Source organism: Bradysia coprophila, chromosome X (assembly GCF_014529535.1).
Source record: "Bradysia coprophila strain Holo2 chromosome X, BU_Bcop_v1, whole genome shotgun sequence".
In the NCBI taxonomy this organism is placed as follows: Eukaryota; Metazoa; Arthropoda; class Insecta; order Diptera; family Sciaridae; genus Bradysia; species Bradysia coprophila.
Window position 1 is genome coordinate 7,549,129 of NC_050737.1, and position 22,515 is coordinate 7,571,643.

Below are 22,515 nucleotides of genomic sequence, written 5' to 3' on the forward strand. Positions count from 1 at the left end.
GGTCGATCAAAGTTATTTTTATACGATGCACAATTATATTCCTTACAAAAAATTGTTCTACGGCATACACCGAAAATTTTCGGTTGTTTTAATATCTTAGTTTGAAAAGTGCGTTTTCAGTACATTTTTCATTTCGATGTTTTTTTATACACAACTGTTGCACAACTGAAAAACGTCTTTTTCGTGAGAGATTCTACCAAAATTACATGAGAAGAAAAGAGAGAGAGAGAGAATGACCAGTATAGTCATTTTCAAATTTGAAAGATTTTTGACATCAGGAAAAAATTAATTAAAAATATAAAACTTCATAATTTCGCCATAGCGTAGAACATTTATTTGCTCAAAATAATGTTTCCTACAAAACATAATTCCCATAATAACCTAACTCCATTGATTACGTAGTTCAACAGTTTATTGAGCTACCAGTGGGAATGTTTTCTGCCTGAGGAACCACTTTAGTTCAGAAAATTGTGGAAAACAAGGAAGGGCACTTGGTTTGTTTCCAAAGTTTTCTTTATCTGTATTACCACCCTGAATGCTACTTTAAGTAAAAATTTATTTTTTCAAATGTAATGACGAACCCTACTTGCTTACCATTGTTTAACTTTTTCGAGATTTCAATCCCCGCTCTAAAATTGTCCAAGCACAAATATTCAGTGTTATACAGCTGCACTACTCACATGTGCACATGCTCAAACGTAATGGGTGATATGGGGAAAACCAATTACACAGAAATTTGACGTTTTGAACTATGGAAGCTAAAAAAAAATACCGGAAAAAACGGAAAAGCGTTAATTTTGGATACATATACAACATAGGACACATATACGACTGGATTAGTTGTATTTGCTTGCGAAATTTGGTTTGACTCGCCGAAACAATAATTCGAATACAAAACAACAACATTACTATCAGTGATTTAAATTGCATTTTAGAGGGGTGCAGCGAGTAAAACAGTGTTCAACTACCTAAAGACTTACAGAGAATGGAGGAGCGTAACCTAAAATTGTCAATGAGACATTTTTATTATGATGACAAACGAAGTACTCAGAGACTTAAACAAAATTTTAATGATTTTAATGATTTTAATTAGAAGTAAACATCGAAACTACATCTGCAATTTGTCTCAACAATTGACTTTAATATTTAAAGTTGAAAGCCAAATTGTCGCATTTCTTTTACCAAATGACAAATTTTAGCCCATGCATCTTTCTGATTGACGCTTTGTGTTTCGATTAATTTATTTCATTAATAATCACAAATTCTTTGGCAAATACAATATCACGAACGCCAACCATTCAAACCACTGCAATTAATTAATTAATTTAGTTAATTATAAACCATACACATTGAGTAATGGCCGATGAAATAATCTAAATTGCATGAATTGATGGCGAAACACATGTAAATTATATTCGGAAAAGAGATCAGTTTACTCGTCGAAAGTGTAATTTCGATTAGACAACCGTCACCTCAGTCTGATGAAATACATTGTTCGTATTACTTGGATGTTTTATTGCACAGTTAGAAAAGAGTAGAGGTGTTTTGGTGACCTCTGTCTTTGTCAAGTATGACCTGAATGACTCGATGATATTATTGAACTTTATGGTAATAAATTTACCTATATTATGTAACAACCGGTATCTAAGCATCTAACGCTTCCGCGTCGTGTATACTGCATTTATACAATAACTTTAATTACACATAGAAAATTCAAAGAACGATATAATTAGATCTATGGAGAGGCAGCGAAAAAAGAATCAAATTAAAATTTCTAACATTAAAAGCCAGGCACAATATACACCGCATTAGACGTTGGAGAATTTTCGGTTATGCTTCGAAAATAAATAAATAAAATTTTCTTGAAAACAAATTACCCAAATAATTAATGTTTCTGTATATAAATCAGTGGGATATTTGGATTTAATTAAAATAATGAGATATGTCTTCAAATAGTATGTGCAGTGTGTGTGTATAAACTTTAATTAATTTATTTATAAGCTTTTACCAGTGAATTATTGCCAAAACGGTGTTCCTTTGTAACATGTGATATGTTGCTTTCATTCGCCTGATATTTTTTTCCCTGAGTATTTTATTTATAAAAGCATCCAATAAAACAGACAAACCTGACGCTCTCTGAACGGTTCGTTCGATAGAGTGAATGCAATCGAGAACGTTATAATATGATCGGTTTTCATCATTGAAGTCCAATTTACTAATGTGCCATGCATGGAATGGTTGCGATAAAATAATAAACATTTTCGGTATTTATTATTCAATCACATAATCTCGATATCTTGGGGTCTGTTTATTGCAATATTAATGGATTTTATGTACGAACTTTGCTGGATGTAGTAGGCAACTTTTTTTTATTATTATTTTTTGGTTCGTTTTTAGAATGTTTGTATCACTTTTCTCTTTGATCTCAGTAAAGTGTTTCGATGGAACACACAAACAAAAGCAAAGTGCAGCTAAGACAGATTATGCGGAAAAGGTCAATCAATTTCGTTTAAGCTCACACCAAATCCATTAATAAAACAATCACATGGTCTCCTCATGAAACAATTGCAATTCGAGTCAAGAAATGACGAACGTATGTAGAACGGTGTGATCAAACATTGACCACTGGATGTGCATGTGTAGGAGATCGTTTCACGCAATACTTGGTAGTCAAAATGGATAGCAGAAGAAAATCGTTTCCTGTTCTTAAAATGTCATGGATATAATATAGTCGAACAGATAATAACCAGTTGCATTTTTAACTGGCAATCGTATTCCGATGTAAAGTCAATAAATATGTTGCTTCGTTTATTTAGTGCTTGTACATCAACAATCATCTGTAACCTAATCATCCAAAGCAACTTCAGGAATCAACGACAAGGTCTAAGTAGTACGGTCTCATATATAGCAAAAAAACATGTTCACAGAAATAAGTGAAGTAATAGATCCGACAGCAAAACTGATGCTTGCCGATTACGGTGAAGTTTTAACCAAAAATAAAACGATCAAAAAATATTCATTTTACAAAATACAACGCAAACTAATGAAAGCACTTTTGTTTGACACGTTTCGTAAAAGGATCGTGATTCTGTAAGGTATGTCCACTTTTATGCAAGGAAAATATGTTTGGTCATTTTGTTTTGGTTAAAACTTCTCCATAATTCCTTGCCGTCTGTGAAAGGTTAAGAAACATTCTTTTTATATTAGAGAACAACAGTCACGGTTGATGTTGTCATCTTTGTCGTTAACAGAAATTTAGCGATCTTGTCTAGAGTCTACAGAAAAGTTTATGTTAAAACTTATGTAGATGCTTACCGTCTGTGAATGGTCAGTTGATTCGTAATTGAATGAATAACTATGTTGTGATTTTGTGAAAAACTTGAACTGTTTTTTTCTAAATCTGATTAAACTATGGAAATGCAAAGGTGGGTAAGTTAGCTGCAACTTAACAGCCATTAAATGTCGTAAATATTATCTAAAAAAACGCAGATAATTTTCAGTGAAAAGGTTTTGCTTACAACAGTTTGATATTACAGGCCGTTGAAAATGGGGCTTAATATTCGGGCTTAATCGTGTGTATATTCCCACAAAAACATTGATCAAAATCGCGAATGGTTCAAGCGTACACAGCGGGACAATATCAACTTGCAAAGAGACTGTAGTTTTGTACAACAGAGGTGTACTTATAACGGTTTAGTCAGTACAATATTCATATCACTTGTACATGCACGTATAGCTTCATGTACTCTCCCACGTTAAAAAAAAACGAGGAGTAACAATGAAGAAAGTGGCCGATCATAGTACGTGCTGGCTGTACGCCGTAAGCGTCCCATGTAAATTGTACGGTTCTAGTGTAGTTAATGTACTGTCCCCATGTAATATCAAAAACGTTTTTCCGATGTATAAGAATCTGAAAAGAATTTTAGAATTCTATTTCTGTCAAGGAATACATCCAGTGCGCTAACAATTGGAGAAAAATTGACAAAATTGTGTTCCATTTCGTCCAGCAGGTGGGCGTTATCATAAAAAAAAATTAATGGGCGTAACTCTCAAATTAACTGCCTGGGTACAACTATGTCGTCTGCCTGTTGTATCCGCGTCATATAACAATTAATTACAAAAAGCATTCCAATGCAAGTTTCTAAAGAGAGCTCAATTGAATTATCTACTTCTCAATGGAAATTCTAATCTCAATTCAACCGAAAAACTTTGAAATATTTTTCATTAGACGTATCCAACATTTTCTTATGTGTTAGTCCTAATGTTCTATGGCCCATTCCGTTTGTAATTCATTAAGTATCTTGACGATTCAATAATTTTATCAAACATTCAAACGAAATGCTCTTTCGAATGTCCAACAGCAATTTAAAATGTCTTTCTCTTTAACTAAAATAATTGATGAAGAAGAAGTGACAATTAATTCATTTGGTCGATTTAAAATGTTTATCACACTATTGAACTAACATATTAAGACTCATAAATTATTCCAATTGAATTCTAATACCTCAATTTACAGAGCGCCATATAGCCTATCATGTGCAACTTCAATATATAAATTATTTAAAATACTTGCAACCAACAAAAATTATTCGACCAGAACCGAATGCAATAAATTAAAATTAATTCTTCATTAACATAATTCTAAACACAACTCGTCATCCCATATTACGCGCCAGCGATATTATTAAATAATTTTTGATAATAATAATCATACCGATTCACTGTCATAGACCGAATGTAATTCATAATATTCCTTTTTTTTAATTAAAATAACAAATTTATATTTTCCAAACGCTTTAAAACACAAAACACTATAATCGTAATATAATTCCAATTAGGCAAAATGAGCGATTTATTTGGCATAAAATCAACGAATGTTTGATAAAATCTCGTTCATTTTATAAATGTGCACCAACAGCATAATATACAAGGGTGCGACAACTACACAATCTATCTATATATATGTTAGGACCATACAACCAGATATGTATTTCGCATATAAATTATTGTGTGTTCACTTGCATATAATATGCATGTGTAGACTCTATGCAATTTTGTGCATATAGACGGGGCTTCCATACAGGTCCGTACTGGTCATATTAGGATACCGGGCGTTGTCCGTGTATTTTTCTTTTCTTTTCTCCAGAAATTGGGTAATTGTTTGAACGGAGATTGATATTGATTTCGCTATTTATTTTGTGAACTTTTAGGACCGTTTCAATACATTTGATAAATCGAGCACAATGTTTCACCACATCGTGACATTGTGCGTTAATTAATCAGAATTCAACTCCATTGGCTGTGAGATAGAGATTCCTTAAATTCTCCTAAAACTAGGTCTACAAAACTGGACTTTTTTACGGGAACAGTTCAGAAATTGAACCCTGAAATTAAGAGTGGTGGTGGTTAGTACTTTGAAAGTTATGAAGTCGAAACCACTTTGAATTTGAGTATTCTGATTTCAAAAAATTTCCGTTCGCTGCGCTCGTACTCTTATAATCTAAATCATTTTTTGTTATATTAGATTTTTATTACATTTTACGAGCCAAATAGACCGATACGATGTGCTCTTTCTTTACCTAGTCCTCCCCTGCTTCCATATGAAATATATAGATTTAGTCTATCTCTCTTTTCTATGCAGATTTATTGAACGTACCGGCACTATGTATAAATACACACCGCCGCTTTTGCGTTATACATATATATATCTGTGCAGGCAAGTATATGTAATCGTTGTATAATAATACTCCATGGATGCAGAAAACATCGAAATTTATATGTGAATTTTGGCTTGGAAAATGAAATTATGCCGACGGTACTTTCGTACGAAAATGCGAAGTTTGGGTGTGCTTTTTTTAATCCTTTTCGTTTTTAATTGCTAGCTGTGAATAGTTTTGTTGAAGTTGGATGGAAACAACTCTGATTTTAAGCTGAAGCACATAAAAGTATCGTCAACGGGATGTGTATTTAAGTCTTATGGAAATTCTTAATACAACTATTTCACAAAGTTCAAAAGCCATCGATTCTTAAATCGGTTAAACTCGTTTAGTCTTCATATCTCTAACCCTTCACCGAAAATCCGTTTCATAATACTGTCCATCTACGACGTATAGCGCCCTTTAGAAACAGATATATCCTCAGCAAGATGTGCTCGAAAAGATAAATAATTTAAATCACAACATACCGACCTGTCAATTTAAATATCTGCAAAATCCAACCGAAAAACACATCTCTACAACCAAACCTTTTTGACTGCAAAACATTTTACTCGCTCCTTAAAGCTGTCCATCCGACGGTACCATAAAATTTTCATGCAAAATTTATTCATTGATGAATTTTTGAAGAATCAAATGTGGTATGTTGTCGGACATCTTCTATGTATGCATACATATACAGATATTCAGGGTTTATCTCCAGAGATTTTATGCATTAGTTATATTATTTCATGACTGATACTCAATGATATTTAAAGCTCCAGAGACTCTCGGAATGATAGATTTAAATATTTAAATTTTGTTAGCACTGTCCGATGAAAATCGTAAATTGTGTTAGTAAACTAAGCTCGTCGAGCGCCTACAGTTTAGAGCAGTCTTTCAACAGGATTTTTTCTTTGAATTAATTTCGTAGCTGTAAAAATCGTACTTGAGGACTACACACATGGAATTTTGAAAACCGACACATTGTTTGTTTCTGTGTTTTACTTGACTTTCTGATTTCTCCATATAAAAATACATGCAAAATTCACAAAAAACCAGTAAACCACGAAACAGAAAATGTGTCGGTTTTCAAAATTCCGCTAGTGTAACAAATTTAGACCTGTTTTAGTAGTCGATTTTCAAAATGTCCTATGACACCGATGACAAAAATGAACGATTAGATCTTGATTATGATACCATATATTGCAAAATATATGCTAATCATCAACCTGTTGAGATAACTTCGATCAATAGAAGTAGTAGACTCGATAATTATAATGGTTAAATGCGTACTGTCTGTACCGAAGGCGTAGGCTTATTGTAATCATTTGAAAAGATAATTTACTGTCAATGAAATGGGACGTAAAATCGGTCGATGTGAGTCATAACAATTTTCCTTGTTTACTAAGATCGTGCGCAATTGTTCTACAGATATCTTACACGTCCCTCGAACGCATGGTTAATGAACATCCCCACACACTCAAAAATTTCGTTCCACTTAAAGTATGCAGCAGTAAATTACATTTTCTTCATTAAAGTTAAAATAAATTGCCGTCGGCTTCGGAGTGTATAAAAAATCGCTCACACATTTTTCTGTAATAAATAAAGCAGACATTGCTTAATTTGTAAATATTAGAAACTGTAATGAAGCAACACTTAATTAAATTAAAACCCCATAAAATATCTAATTATCCAACCGGAATTCATTCTTCTATTTACTACTATCAATAGATTGGTTTATTATCGTGTCCCTTTCACTGTGGTGAAAACCTACCAGCACTTTATCAATAAAACATAAAATCTATATCATAAAACAAAAACATATATGTGTTCTACATAAATTGCACTTTACACATCATAACTATGGTATACATAAATTTTACGACTTCGGTATTTATGTATATATGTCTCGATTATACTTTTCCCATATCTAACCCCCATAAAAAGACAACGAGCTTTCATCCAAACCATCGTTTTTAAAGCAATAACAATAAAAAGCTTGGTAGTATCGACTCTTGATTACTGTACAAATACTCAGCACAGGCTGACGGATAAAATCAAATTGCTATAACTACCCTCTACAACAATTTCAATGCCAAATAGAATTTTCAAGTTTAATGTGCTTTTCAACCCCATAAAATGAACTGATGGTACACGATAGTGGAACGCCATCTGTTCGGTACGGTCGGAAACACGTGTAAGGGTAGTTTGAAAAGCTCAACAAACATGTTGATATGAACGCACACCGACCGGTTTTCAGTAAATCTAATAGATGTCTCGGGTGTGCTGGTGCGATAAAATCTCGAAAGCTTTATGTGCTATAGATGGCCATATTCTAAAAAAAAATGAAGCAAAAGGATAATAGCCTAACATCATCTTCGTAATAACGTAAACATTCAACACTGTTGAGCTATTAAGACATCCATTCATAGTCGTAATAGTCGTAATACGGCCAGACACCATTTACAATAATTTAGTAATCACACAATAATTTGATGAGGCATAATACGGCAATAAAAGTGGTTGTAAAACTGTTACTGTTTTATAAACAAATCGTTTATAAAGTGATAATTCTTGTTTTATGTGATTTTTACGGGTTTGTCGTGTGACTGATATTTTTTATTATCACATTTTATTATGGGTTATGAACGGTTATTTATGTCGATTTTATGCATGTGTAATTTGAGATTTCTGTTATTTTCATTTAATTGACTGTTTCTTTTATTGTTTTTATTATTTGTTTTCGTTTGAAAATTGGGATTCTCATATTCTGGTGCACGGTTTTTGATGCATGAACTTTTTTTTAAATATTTTTTTTTCTTTTGCTTGGTATAATGAAACATTTTCCGAATTCGTAACTTTTTTGTCGACAAAACATAATTGCATCGAATGGTATCCCAAAAATTAATCTAAGAATTGGTTGTTTGCCAAATCTCGGAGAATTCAATTAATAAAAACAGTTACTATATTGCAGCTGCACAACTGGTGCTTGGTCACTCAAATTATGCAGGCATGGTGAGCATGCTATTGTTGCCTGTAATATTGGCAACATTGAAAAACGATTTTATCTTTTCAGAGTTCGATATAAAAAAAGACTTGAATATCGCCCGGTTCATCCGGTTAAAAATGGAATCATTAAATTTGCAGAAATGAGCCATCTCACTCTTCAAATTCTATTGTATTTTCTTCTTTACACCCTTCTTCACTACAGGGTGGACGTTGAAAAATAAAAAAAAGTTTAACTCTTCTTGTTCATAAAACGAAAGTTTTTATAAAATTGGGATTTCGACCACTCCCATCCTCGTTTTTGAGTATCTGTTGTGGACGACTGGTTTTATCTTCGCACGTAACTCTCACTTCGTTCGGTCTAAAACAAGCTAAACTCGAGGCGAAGTTTCTAAAATCAGTCGACCAAAACAGATAAGTCGACCAGCGCCTTACTTATTTTAGTGAGTACTGTGGTAGAGTATTAACAGAGCCAGAATATTTGGTAGCCCAGATCAAAATTACATTTAATGAAAAATGTAGGGGTCTGCTGACGGTTTGATGATTATAATTGCTACTCGTTGTTCGTAGAATAAATGAACAACCCAGCATTTTCTCATTCAATGCTACAATTATCTTTAAAGTTTTTTTTTTTGGAAAGGAATATTTCACCAGAACTTGCTCTTTGATTTACGAATATTTTTTTAAAGAACAGTATTTTGATGCTCCTTGTTTAGAACTAAAAACTTCCGATAATTTTTTATTGATCACATTTAAGACATAATTATCTGATAAAGCAAACTCAAGCATTTTCTATTTGTTTGAATATTTTCCGTTCACACCTCACATCCAATTAAAGAAAAATAAAAAAAAGCGAAAAGAAAAGAAAAACAATGAAAAGTACGAAGCAATTCAAAATCTTTGAACCACAATTTAAAAGGTAACAGTTTCAAACAATGTCTAGTCTGAATATACATCTTTTTCTTATTTTTTTTGTGTATAATATGGTTTTATCTTTGCTTTTTATAATCGAGCGCGCAGGCAAAATGCATATAATACACTCGAGTGTGAGATTGTGAGATTGTTTACCATCTCTGTTTTGGAACACATTTTCATGACACCATACAATTGTTCTTCCAATATAGTGTCGGACAACGGGGTATACATCTGTCACTCCGATTATTTTATAAATAAATTTATAAAGAAATTTTTTTGTAAAAATATTGAATGGTTTTTCGAATGAATTTTATGTTTAATATTTTTTCATATTCATTTGTGATGCATACAACGCTTATCCTTGTCGCTACAGTCAAGAAAGTAGAGAAAATTATTCGATTCAGAGTGATAACACATAATAAACATTGACTCTAATCAGAAGCTTATTGGTAATGCAGAGTATTTATGCTACTCAACTCCGTGTTAAGATCGATGACAACGCACTCTTTACTAAAGAGTCTTTACAGTAAAGTAGGCTTGACAGACGGTAAAGTAAGGGATCGAAAAATCGTACAATTTATCGCTTAACGCAAATTCTGTAAATTAGGCGAAATCTCTATGCAAATAACTAACTAAGAAAGTGCTGCCTGTGAATAAGCCAGATTCTTCAAGGTTTTATATTAAAATAAGTAGCCCTATTTTAAAACCAAATTTATATCGAAATTTACCTCAGTTGCTACCCTACTCATACAAACACACTGCTTGCCCTTAAGTTTAACTAAAGAAGTACAAGATGTTACATCACAATCTACGCGATTATAAACCTGTCAAAAACGACTACTCAGATCGTCAAAGATGGCTCAAATAAGCAATGCGCTCTTATATTATTGTCTTATGGGGTAAAATACATGTTATACTGAATGAAGGACAAGATCTGGTAAACGAATTGTAATACACTCTTCAAATGAGAGAAGTATCTTGCTTATGTAGTACGTTCTCTTAATTTGGCGATTGTTACCAAGATCAATTGTTTCATTGGACGGGCATTGACAAAAATCAATTTCATAGTTAACATTTGAAAATTTTATTCTCAATGGATGCTAACTCACTTTCTGTATGATTTTTTTTTAATGCAAATTATGCAACGAATTAGTTCCACTTTGCAGCGATGTACGCTTCTGAATAAAAAAGTTAATTTTTGCATAAATAAATGATTTAAAAAAGAAGAAAAATATTTCAATGATTATTATCAAAATGTTCATCTAATCAATTAAACATTCAACTCATGAAACTTTTAACATGTAATATGTGGCGTGTTCGACCCGAATGAAAATAGTATTCATTATTATTTAACGCAACGACTTAAAGAACATTCAGAAAATTAGCTGAGAAAGTGATTTTAATGGATTGATTAATTCAAAATTAATTTAGTTTTTGTTTACAGAATAAAAATGATCGTAACGTTAAGGACCCCGTTGAAAATCATTGCCTGAAATTTTATTTTTAATTTGTTTGAAAGCCTAAAATCCCAAATCGAATTTTAACAGCTTTCATGACCAAACCACTCTGAAGTTGTTGCCTTACTTACTGTGTATGTGTATTAGCTAAAGATTTCAATAAGAACATAAAGTTTGGAGCATGAATCTGAACTTTGTCGAATAGTTTTTTTGACTGAAGACAAGTGTTTCTTGATTACACCAAACCTTTATAAAAACGTAGAGTAGTAAATCAATCCGAAGAAGAAAAAGTCAGAAATTTACGATGGTGACATAAAAATGTTAATTGAAAGACGTAAATTATGCCTTCTACATCTACACAGTTCGTTAATTTTTTTTTTGTATTTTCAATTTTAAAACCGTTGAAAAGATTTCTTTTGGACATCATATCTTGCGAAAGTTTTTTTTGCCTATCTTTTCATTTATGTATTGTCTAAGCATACAAAACTTTCAAACCGAAAATTAAAAATGCTCGGAGTGTATTGTTTGAACAAATTACCTTTAAATCACAAAACCGTATAATAATCGTTACGCTATTCTCTCTATAATATAATTTCATATGTCCATAATATTTATTTTAAACTTCAAAGAAAAATCGCGCCGTGAACTCTCAAAAGTAGAAAGATAAAATTTATTTAAAAAAAAAAATAACTGAAGAAGAATATATTCATATCCATCCTTCTCGCATGGCTTAGATCACTTGATATGCTTAAAAGAATTCTCACAAAATCATTATGCTTGTTTACCGCGATCTATTATAGTGATAGAGATGACTCGACTCTACGAAATAGATTACGTAAGGTAGCAGATTTCCAAATTACAAACACAATTTTTTTCAAACAAAAAATACTAATTTTTGTATTTAAGTTGAATTTTGTCAACGGCCAAATTTTGAATATTTCTCAAGAAAATATGAGATCTTAATCATACCGAAACTAGTTAAAAATTCATTTTTTGGAAGCCATAAATTACTTTGAATATAACGCTTCAGTCGTGATGTATGGTATAATATTCAAATTTCATGCTACGGATAAATATTCCTGTACTCAAACCTTTTTTTTGACTTACTTCTATTTCTATTTTATAACCAAAATTTTTATGGTGATAAAGTAGATTTTTGTGTTGATATAATAGTCTGCAGAGCAATATGTCTATTGTACTGTAGATGGCACTTCTGATATTATTAGGAAAACTTGTGATGAATTTGTATTTTTTTTTTTTAGTGTTGTCTCATTGCTGGTGTTTGAGTGTGTGGATGTACTGTGATAGAGTCCGACATGGAATGTTGTTTGAAAATTATTATTTTTAAATTTAGATTTGATTGAAACTACCACATTTCTATAGTTCCGAAAAAAATAATATTTTTTTTGTTTTGTTTCAGATGACTGGATTTCAGTGAAAGGTAATCAGCGTCAGAATTTATGGTTCTAGATTCGTAAGTTTGTTGCAAAAATTTTTACTAGTTGTTTACAGTCTTCAGACTTTTAGTCCAGCTTGTAGTACTTTTCGACTTAGGAGTAAAATGTGATTTCCTTGATTTGAGATGGGAGAGTACATCGTATAAGATTTTGTCACGACGTCCTCTGTGAGAATGAAAAACGACGCGTCATGACGTCTCGTCTCGGTTGAAATATTTTCTCCACAAGGACTTCGCTTAGCAGACACATTCAGTTACTATTTCTTCTACACATTTTTATTCGCGTTAGTCATTCAAGAAGGATTTTTTTTTTTTTTTTGAAAACCATAGGATCGAACATTTACGCGTTCGAACTGCTTCAGCTCCAACCGTTTTTTGTTGGAAATTGTAGGCACACAATTTTTTAATGCGGTATGATGTTTCCACGTTCATCTATAGATGAATTAATTTTGGTAAATCCAAAAACCACAGATGGAGACCAAAAAATGATCATACAGTGAAATTTCAATAGGAAATGATTCACGGACAATTTTTATTTTGATCAGAAAAGATTTTTCAAATAAATTTACAGAATCAACATGGACCTGGTGGTGTGTATACTCAAAATGCGCGTCTCTTCAACGCCTAGCTAACAAAGTTTTTTCTCAAAATTGTTTCCTTCGACTAATCGCAAGAAAATGATTTTGTGGCTCTTTTGGCAGACCCTTACTTCATGACCTCGATCGTTTGCAAAAAAATCAATTTCACCAAACGTAGTACTACGTTTCACTCGTAATAGTTCAACGAATTGAATGAGATATAACTCAATAATATCCGTGACCCCTTGTCCCAAAGTGTCTGATTTTGTTCGATGTTTTGACGATATCACTCTTAAGTGTGTATTTCGTACTTGTTTCGCTAAGGTCATTCTGCATCAATAAATTTAAGCTTTTGTAGACGGTATTCGATTTAGTCATTAAATCTGCTAAATTTTTTTGATTCGAAATCTTTTACTTCATTATTTTTATCAAACAATTTTCAATATAAAAGACAACATGGCTTAACCTTGTCGTATTTTTTGTCGTCGTTGTCGATAACAGATGTGTCTTGAGCGTATTAATATTTGAGTTTTTTGTTGAAGGTGAAGGTCCTCCACACTCATACACATACGGAAAATATGAACAAAGTAATCAATTTCACTTAACTAAAAAGCTATTACCATTCGTATGGTGTGGTGTCAAACAGTATAAACTGAAAGAAAATTATCCTTGTTTTCAACGTTTGCGTAATAATAACACATAATAGGTTCCTGGTACCGAATACTTTCCATTTATGTTCTCATAAATTCAGTGGTCATGCTAGTCTTTGTTTTTTTCGCCACACACTGGTCATTCACTGTTGGAACAGAAAAATAATTATTTTATGGCGGTCCATTAATTGTCGCATATATTAACGAAAAAACCCATATATGACAACGTTAGTATATATATAAATGTAATAAGCAGAGAGTCATATACCATTCAGAGGAAGAAGGAAAAAAAACGACGAACTATTTTCAGCCAAAAATAACAGAATTTTCGACAAACGACGGAAAAAAAAACTAATGAAAAATGTGCTATATTTATTTTGTTATTTCTCTATTTTTTAGAGAAAGTTATTCACAGGTATAAAAACAGAAATTACCAAGGCTGCCTTAAAAAAATATTTCTTTAAAAATTCAAGAAGAAGAAAAAAAACGAAATAAAGTGTAAAATAATAAACACAACAGGAGGGTGTAGTTCATTTTTAAGTGATGGTATAATAAAATGTTAGAAAGTTTTTCTTCTGGTTTTGAATGCAGTAATGTGAATCTACAAACGCTCGATTACATGAATATAGATCTACATACATACGTATATATTTGGTTTGCTTTAAAGAAATGTTTGGAGCGTATTCAGACCATTTATAAAGGGAAAGTTTATGTATGAATTTCAATATTGTATTTTTAAAGCTGTTTATTTTATTCTACCCAAGAAAAAAAATTGTTCTATTTACTTCTTTTACTTGCGAGTGTTGAGATAATAATCGAAGAAATTGTATCTCTTCAACGTATCAGATGTACGAATGAAACTGACAATCAAACATTGTTACAATTAAACAATATGTAGAAAGAAGGAGAGCTGTCGATTCTTCGACTTCAATGATTTTTTAGAAGTTATATTCATTTATATATTTCAGTTTCATTTTTTTTGTGACACACACACAGTTCATCGTTTTGTTTCCATTTTCATTGATAAATTTTTTGTAAATTCTTTTCACTATAATAACTTGGAAGTCTTGGAATTATGTTCGTGGGGTAAGCACATTGTAATTGGTACCTTTTAATGTATCAGTAAATTATGAACATTTAAAGACATTTTTCACTAAATTTCACTAAAAAATTCCAAATTTAGTGAATTTTTGCTTGTCCCATGAGATCCAACCACTTTTCATTACAATAATTACGATGTAATTTTAGCATTGTAAACTTAGAGTAAAGTGTTTTTGAAGCTGTAAGAACAATTATTTTTAACCAAAAAAGAGGAGGCTACACAAAGTAAGACAACTAATCAGTTTTCGGCAACTTCTAGATCTTAAGGGGGCGTTCATTCAATGCAAATGAGTTGTTTATCTGTCACCACTTTCGGTTCTTTCTTTCCATTCGGTTTAGTGTTTAGAACAAGGAACCGATAGTTTCTTAAAATAATTAAAAACTTTTTCACAATCATCTGTTGTGCAATTGCGTTCATGCCATAAACAGCACCATCTCTTGTGTTTACGGCTTTATTTTCACATTCTCATCTTTTTTCAGTCCCCATTCGAAAGTCTATCTTTAAGGAATCTATTACTTGGCAGACTAACAACTTTTACACTTTACTGAGTTATCCATATTTTTACTCCGCAAAAATCACGAAAATTTGCAAAGATTCAAAAAAAAAAAGTACCATATCGTGGGAACACGATCATTTTTCTTTCTTTAGTAAGGCCAGCTACCCGCTCAATATCTCCGGCAACACTAACAATTTATTTTATTACATTTTCAGTCACCTGTTGCACCGCTATAAGTTTTCGCGTCGTTAGTTATACCTTTCATATTTCTTTTGCGTACAGAAGTAATTTGTAAACGGCGAGACAAGGGAAAAATAAGAACTTTAATTTTGCGAAATATTGTTGTAGAGAGAGCTAGGACAATAAATCTACCGGCTACTGGTAGTGCCTCTTAACTCGACTTTTAAGTATTACAAACTTCCAACCCTTCGACTGTTTAAATTGTTGTCAAAATTTTATACATTTTATGAGCATGAACCATGTACATATCATACGTATTAAAATTGGACAATTGCACTCGTTAACCATGGATAAAGAGTTATGAACTTTCATTTTCATTGTTCTCTTTCGAAAGAACGGAATGATTTTCTTTAAATATTTCATTAAATCTTGTACTTCAATTGCGTTTCAAGCGAAATATGCCACTTCGATATCTTTTCATACATTTTGCTAAATAAGACATTTCCAGGCAGAGCTCATTGATTATTATTGTCGTCAGAATTTATAACAGACGTTTAGCTGTTTCTACAAAATTATACCAGGAAAGTTCAGCAAAAAATTAATTTCAATACATAAAAAACATCTGAGAAATTGGCCTGAGAAAGGAAATATTCACCTGGGTCAGATTTCACTGACAGCAGGGTCTTATCTTTTCTGACTTTCTAAAAAAAAACTCAATGTCAATGTGTGTCTCTCAGAATACAGATAACTGACTGAAAGTTCATTGATCTTTTTTACATTACTTACTGCCCGATTAACACAAAAGCAGCACATAAATACCTTGATCGTAAAACTCGCAGTGTCGTGACTCTGAAATAGTGATCGACTGCTCTAGTAACTTTGATCCACTAAAATGAAGAAGAAATAATCGTAGACGAAAGTCATTAAACGAAAAAGGTAAATGTGAAATCATTCATAAAAGCCAGACGATGAAACAATTCTACCTTCAAAGATTTATATTTACTGTTGCTACTCGGGAAGCATTAAATTTTTCATTGGAAGTACTCATGTTTAATAGCATGAAATTAATTTAAATTAATTTAGCGCATCAGAAAACCAACTACACAAAATAACACTATAATCGTCACTAATATGATATTCCTAAGATAAATAAAATAAAGAAGAAAAAAGAAGACTCGCATGTACTTTATCATCTCCTCTGTATACTCTTTCAGCAGGTTTTCGGATTCTTTTTTTTTCGATTCCTCCGATTTTTCGTTCTTTGCATGAAACAGTTCGTTGGATAGTATTATGCCCCATCTTCTGAAATGCGAATCGTTGTGTGGCACCGTTTTACTAGAGCAGAATACATTTATGTGTGAATTTAGTTCGAATGTATGTTTTCTGGAATGTTACATTAATTCAGAGATATTACAAATCTTGTATGCGCGAGTCACATTAAATGTATTCAAACAGATAGCACATACACAAAAAATACTTTTCCCGTGTGCATATATCAGTCGCTGAATTATTTTTATTGAAATATCGAAATGATGGATGCATTATGGTTAAAAAAAAGAAATTATCATTGCCAAGAGTCATGTTGTGCGCTTTATTTGCACAGCGAATTATAGTCCCAATATTTACATAAAATTTCAGTATGAAAATAAGCAATTTTTAAGCAGCAATTAGTGCAATTTAAACATGAAGACTTGTACGACTTTATACAAATAAATGATCGAAGATATTCGCTGCCACGATGCTACGATATGGTCTGGTCACTATGGGGATTTTTTTGGAAGAAAAAGAGAATTAATACTACAAATGTGGCTACAGGTGGCCCCGGAATGGCAGCGGCTTTTTATACGTCGTTCAGATATTTTAATGAAAATTCATTTGCCATTTTCGTGCTTCGCTTTTGTTCTTTTTTAGCAAGACTATTTTGATTTGCATGTTTCAGAGAGTGGACTAATTTTAATTAAGTCATAGTGGGTTTCAACGGGACAAAATGGAAAATTATCATGGCTACCGTGTGTATATGAAACGTCTAAGAGCAGTTAATCATGACAATGCATTTTTTTCTTTCTTTCTTTCGAAAAGATTAATGTTTGTTATTGATCCTGCGGAAGTCGCAAACTTTCAAAGACACCAATCATATCGTTACTACATGTATAACATAATAAGCGAAATCTATTACTTACTTTGACCGAAGAATTTTAAACAGATTGATTCAAAATCTTGTACTTCATTAGTTTAAACGTAAAATTTTTATTAAAAAAGACTCCTTAGCTAGAGTTCATCTATTAGTTTTGTCGTTGCTGTGGACAACAGGTGACATAGCCGACTGTTAAAGGATCGTTTAAAAAAAATGATGCCATTTGTTAAATATGTTCTAACATCGACCCAGGGGGATCACAGCTAAATTATAAATTTTATGAAATAAATAAATTTATAAATTTCACAGTCCCAGCTGCTTTGACATAGAGAATAAAATAATTAAGCAAAGCGCTTTTCTAAGTATCAAAATATTCATCCCCGGCTGCCCAAAACGTCTCTGTCCATTTATCCAAGTTATTTCATGTCGGTTTCCAACGCTCCTGGTTGTATATAGAATAGCAGCTTCGCTGATTCATTGAATAGAATGGAAGCTGCACCTATTCATCTTTACACTTTTTGTTTGGACACATTTTACAACTGACCGAATATTCAGATAATTCAGCAAGCTGATTGCCTTCACTCAAATGTAACAGTTCTAGCACACCAATCGTAATTTTCATTGCTAATATCTAATAACAAATTCGTAACCAGTTTCTAGAAATGACATTTTCTTGTTGAATGTGTTAGCATGTTGTTATTTTCGCTGTTCCTGCGTTTTATACAATACGACAAAAATTTCATGACATTTTTAGCGTGTTTAAACATAATTGCTTTAACCACAGCCATATCAATATGTATGTTATATATTGTATCGATATATAAATGTATACATTTGTGACCAACATAACAACATAATTAAAATAATTTCCAACTCCTTGAGTCGATTCGTAGTCGTGATCGCATAATGTTTGTTCACATTGCACCAAAAAGCCATGCAATCAAAACAAAAAATAAAAATAAAATAAAAAAACAGAAAAAAAGTAAAAAATATTGTAGAATAAGTAAAGTAAATAAAATATAAAGATATTAAACAAAATAAAAAGCTAATTTGCAATGATATGCAAATATTTAACAAGATACTTGCGTACAACCACTTCATTAGTATTATAAAACCAGTTTTATGGCCATTTCATTTGTATGTATAAACCGTACATATCTATGCGAAAGTTATGTGGAGATGTAAAAATAAAAGAACATGAACCTAAGCACGACTACACACTACACACATGGACATCGGACATACTTGGGTGGTTAAATTTCATTGATACGAAAACTGAATCGATTACAAAATGATAAAATCAAAAAGTTACGAGGTTTAATGAGACTGCAAAGGATGAATATGCTTTGAAAACGTCTTTTTTATATATGCGCGCGATGTGGTTTTTTTTTCTGCCTTATTGCCATCGTTTGACTGTTTCTCTGACGCATAATATAGTTATGTTTCAATATTTTTTCGGATATATCTGATTCCAATGATCGTTCTGCAGATAGACATGTCCTCTTTATCTCATTTAACAAGGAATTTCAACGAGTTTACGTGACGTCTGGTCTTATGACCTTTTTTCCCGAAGTATTGTATAGTGAGTGGAATTTATGTTCTTCGGAGAATGCTAAGCTAAAACTTCCGGTTCGCAATGTGGAGTATATTGAATTAATACTGCTTTTTATAGTGATGTTGACACAAATGCATAATGAGGTTTATTGGAAACGTAAAAATGATCAAGACTCAGCGAGTATAACCATTACGTCGGTACTTTATGGCATCTGTTACCAACATTCATGAAAAAAAATAAACTGTGAGCACTAGCCGATGTGGCGCTATATAATAAATGTACGTTTTAACAAAGGACGTCAAAGATTTAGTGTTCATTACGTTGAAACTTCCTGAATCCAAAGAAGTAATAGATTGTGAATACAAGGACGAGTGTTGATCAGAGAAATGATAATAGAGAGCGTTGCTATCGCTTCACTGGCTGGACCAGCGCAGCGCCATCTGTTATCATTTCTTTGGTGTTGATTACATAATTTAAACTAGGAATGACAATAAAACGAATTTGAAAGAAAAGATTCCATAAAATAATACTGCCAATATGCAGGTCTGTGATTGCAGGTCGTACATAAAGAAATTATGCACAATATAGACATTTTTGATAATCTCTTTCTCGTCCAGTACAGTGACAAATAACGGATATCGAAATAAATATTTGTTTATCTAGTGTCGAAATATCACGACTGCGTCGCTCATTTCCGATCCAGTATAAACAAAACGTTGTTCTCAACTTATGCTTAGAGGCGGCTTTTTTAGCGATCTATTACATCACAAGGACATAAATGTGGAAAAGTCGAGGTTTCTCGTGAAGTTTGTCGATCCGTGGCGAAGCCGAGGTCAATAACGAACGAAAATATGATTTTTTATTCTTCGTCCGAGTTACGTACAATATTTTGTGCTTCATTGACAAAATTAGAGGTTTTCAGTGCCGAACCATGTAAAAATAATTTACTTCCCGTTCTGCCAACGAGTGCACAATATGTAAAGTATATGCTCAAAAAAGCTACATTGAGAAAACAATAACTAGATCTCTGCTGCTCTTTTCAATAAACCAAAATTAATGTTCCCGCAAATGTGTCATCAAATAGCATCTATTGATTTTCTCTCTTCCATACGAAAAAGAAAATCCGATTTCTTCTTACAAAAAATTATTGCAATTTATCTGATAAGGATCGGAGAAATCATTATACCTTCATTGTTCAAACAACACACCATTATCACAAGTATGGTAAACTTTTCTCTACGAAATATAACCTAGAACGCATTCAATATTTGATTGAAATGATTAATTCAATTTAATTTCCACGCAAATTCTATAAGAAAATTCCATGAACCTGAACACAATTCCAATGTTATAAATCACTCATGCTGACAAAAATACGAAAAAAATGAAAAATTTTCTTATCACCGAATCTGAAATCAAACTCAGGCATTCCCATTACAACAAACACAGAGTATATTTATTATATCCACGGTGTTGATTCATAAAAATTTTCCCTCCATGCGTAAATGAGATAACACTAATGTGTGTAAAACACACACAAAGTATTACCAACAATGTTATATATATGCGTACATTTATAAGCATGTCTATACGATATATATATAGCACACGAAAAAAAAACTCGATCCATATCCATAGGTATATTACTACCGAAAGACTGGATCTGGAATATCGTCTCATGAATAGTTATGGAATCAGAATACAGAAAGTTTTGCATTGTGTTGTAAGTTGAATTTTGTATTTTATTTCAAATAAAGTATTTTTTGGCGATTCTATTAGGTGTAAGCGAGACACCGGGAATCCGTCTTTGGTGTGACAATGTTAGAACGATATATCAAATAACAAAAAAAATGGCAATGGAAGAATTATTATAGGGGAGCGGCCATTATTCATTTTATACTGTTTTTCATTTCGAATTGATTCGTCGTTTTATTATTTCACCTACTAACATTGAAAATTATCGTAATAAATTCGGTTTTCATGGGGAAATAATGAAGGTGATATTAGACATTTAAATGGACACGGCAGAGCACGGATATTTTACACATGAATCGCTTGAATTGCACAAAATTATAGAAATTTAGTTTTTGATTAGTTTGGTATTTCCTACATGAAATAGGCACAGATATTCGGTTGGATGCTCTAGAGTGAAAATGTAAATTCAGTAATTTTATTTTGACTGAATGAATCAGGCTTGAAGTACAATCCTGGTGCACTCTGACCTATTTGATACTCGGGAAATGGAACACATATGGCCAGCGAACTTTAGTATTCGTTTTTAATAGGCAAGACCAGATCGCCGCTAAATTACGATCATAATGTTTACAATCAATATCTTATCAAAATTGCACTCGTTACACCACATTATGAATACTCCATCAGTCCATCATTCAAGTGGAATTTACGCTAATAACCTCTAGCAAACATCGACAATGAATCGAGATACAATTAGTAAATCTGTTACTTATTTTGTTGAATGTATTGAATACTGTTTAATACAAGGTCTTTTACTTCATAACCTTTAGCATACATTTTGCTATATAAGAAATGAAAGGTAACAGCTAATGGCTCACTTTTAAGAAACGGCGAGAAAAAAACGACTACTTCCTGAAGAAGCGGTGAGTTGTTGAGCACTTGGTTTTATGTCGAATTTCCAAACCAGACTTTCTGTCATACAGATATTGTATAAAAATAACTATTTCTATATTAAAAATTACTGTTACAGTTTTGTTGGTCGTAGTCTAGTCCAGACATTAAAGATTTGTATCGGATCTCTGATCTTATATCCCAATAAAATATAAAAGGGTCGTTCGTGGTATACTTCATCGAAATCTTTATTAGATCCCAGTGCTTTGAAGAAACTATCCGTCCTACATCCGTCCTACATGTGTACTAAAAAGTTCGTTAAACAAATCCGCGCACGCAAGTCAAAACTAGGGAAAACTCCTAGTCAAAGTCTCTATTGCTAATAAATATTTACCAGCATTCCGACAATTACTTTTAAAAACGGCTGTAATTTGGCCCGTGTTGCTAATGTACCATTATAGAATAGAATGCATGGAGTCGTCGTATTTTTTCTGATCTGATAAAGTCTTAACAAGATTACATGCAAAACGTTGTGAAATTACTAAAGTTGAGCACATCAATGCTTGTCTAAAAATATTTTTTTTTAAAGAAGAAATAAATAAAGAAGAGAATGAACGATGCCTAAGGCTTCAACATATATACAATTTTCATATTTTTTCTTTATTTTGCATAAAAAATTCATACGGGTGTACTCTTATCTCGAT

The 22,515-nt window shown here is 32.2% G+C and overlaps 1 protein-coding gene and 1 long non-coding RNA gene across 3 annotated transcripts in view; one reads left to right on the forward strand and one right to left on the reverse strand.

The window, feature by feature from the left end:
• Positions 1–3,759, reverse strand: part of LOC119085751 — a 29,808-nt gene extending 26,049 nt beyond the window's left edge. The window contains exon 1 of the long non-coding RNA XR_005089344.1: positions 3,747–3,759. This is a non-coding gene — a long non-coding RNA (uncharacterized LOC119085751). The remainder of the gene's footprint in view (positions 1–3,746) is intronic.
• The window catches only part of LOC119085749 (homeotic protein antennapedia-like), a 129,182-nt gene that overhangs the window by 23,842 nt on the left and 82,825 nt on the right, over positions 1–22,515 (forward strand). For both annotated transcript variants that reach the window (XM_037196231.1, XM_037196232.1), the window contains exon 3: positions 12,495–12,515. The gene's annotated coding sequence lies outside the window, so the exon portion shown is untranslated. The remainder of the gene's footprint in view (positions 1–12,494; positions 12,516–22,515) is intronic.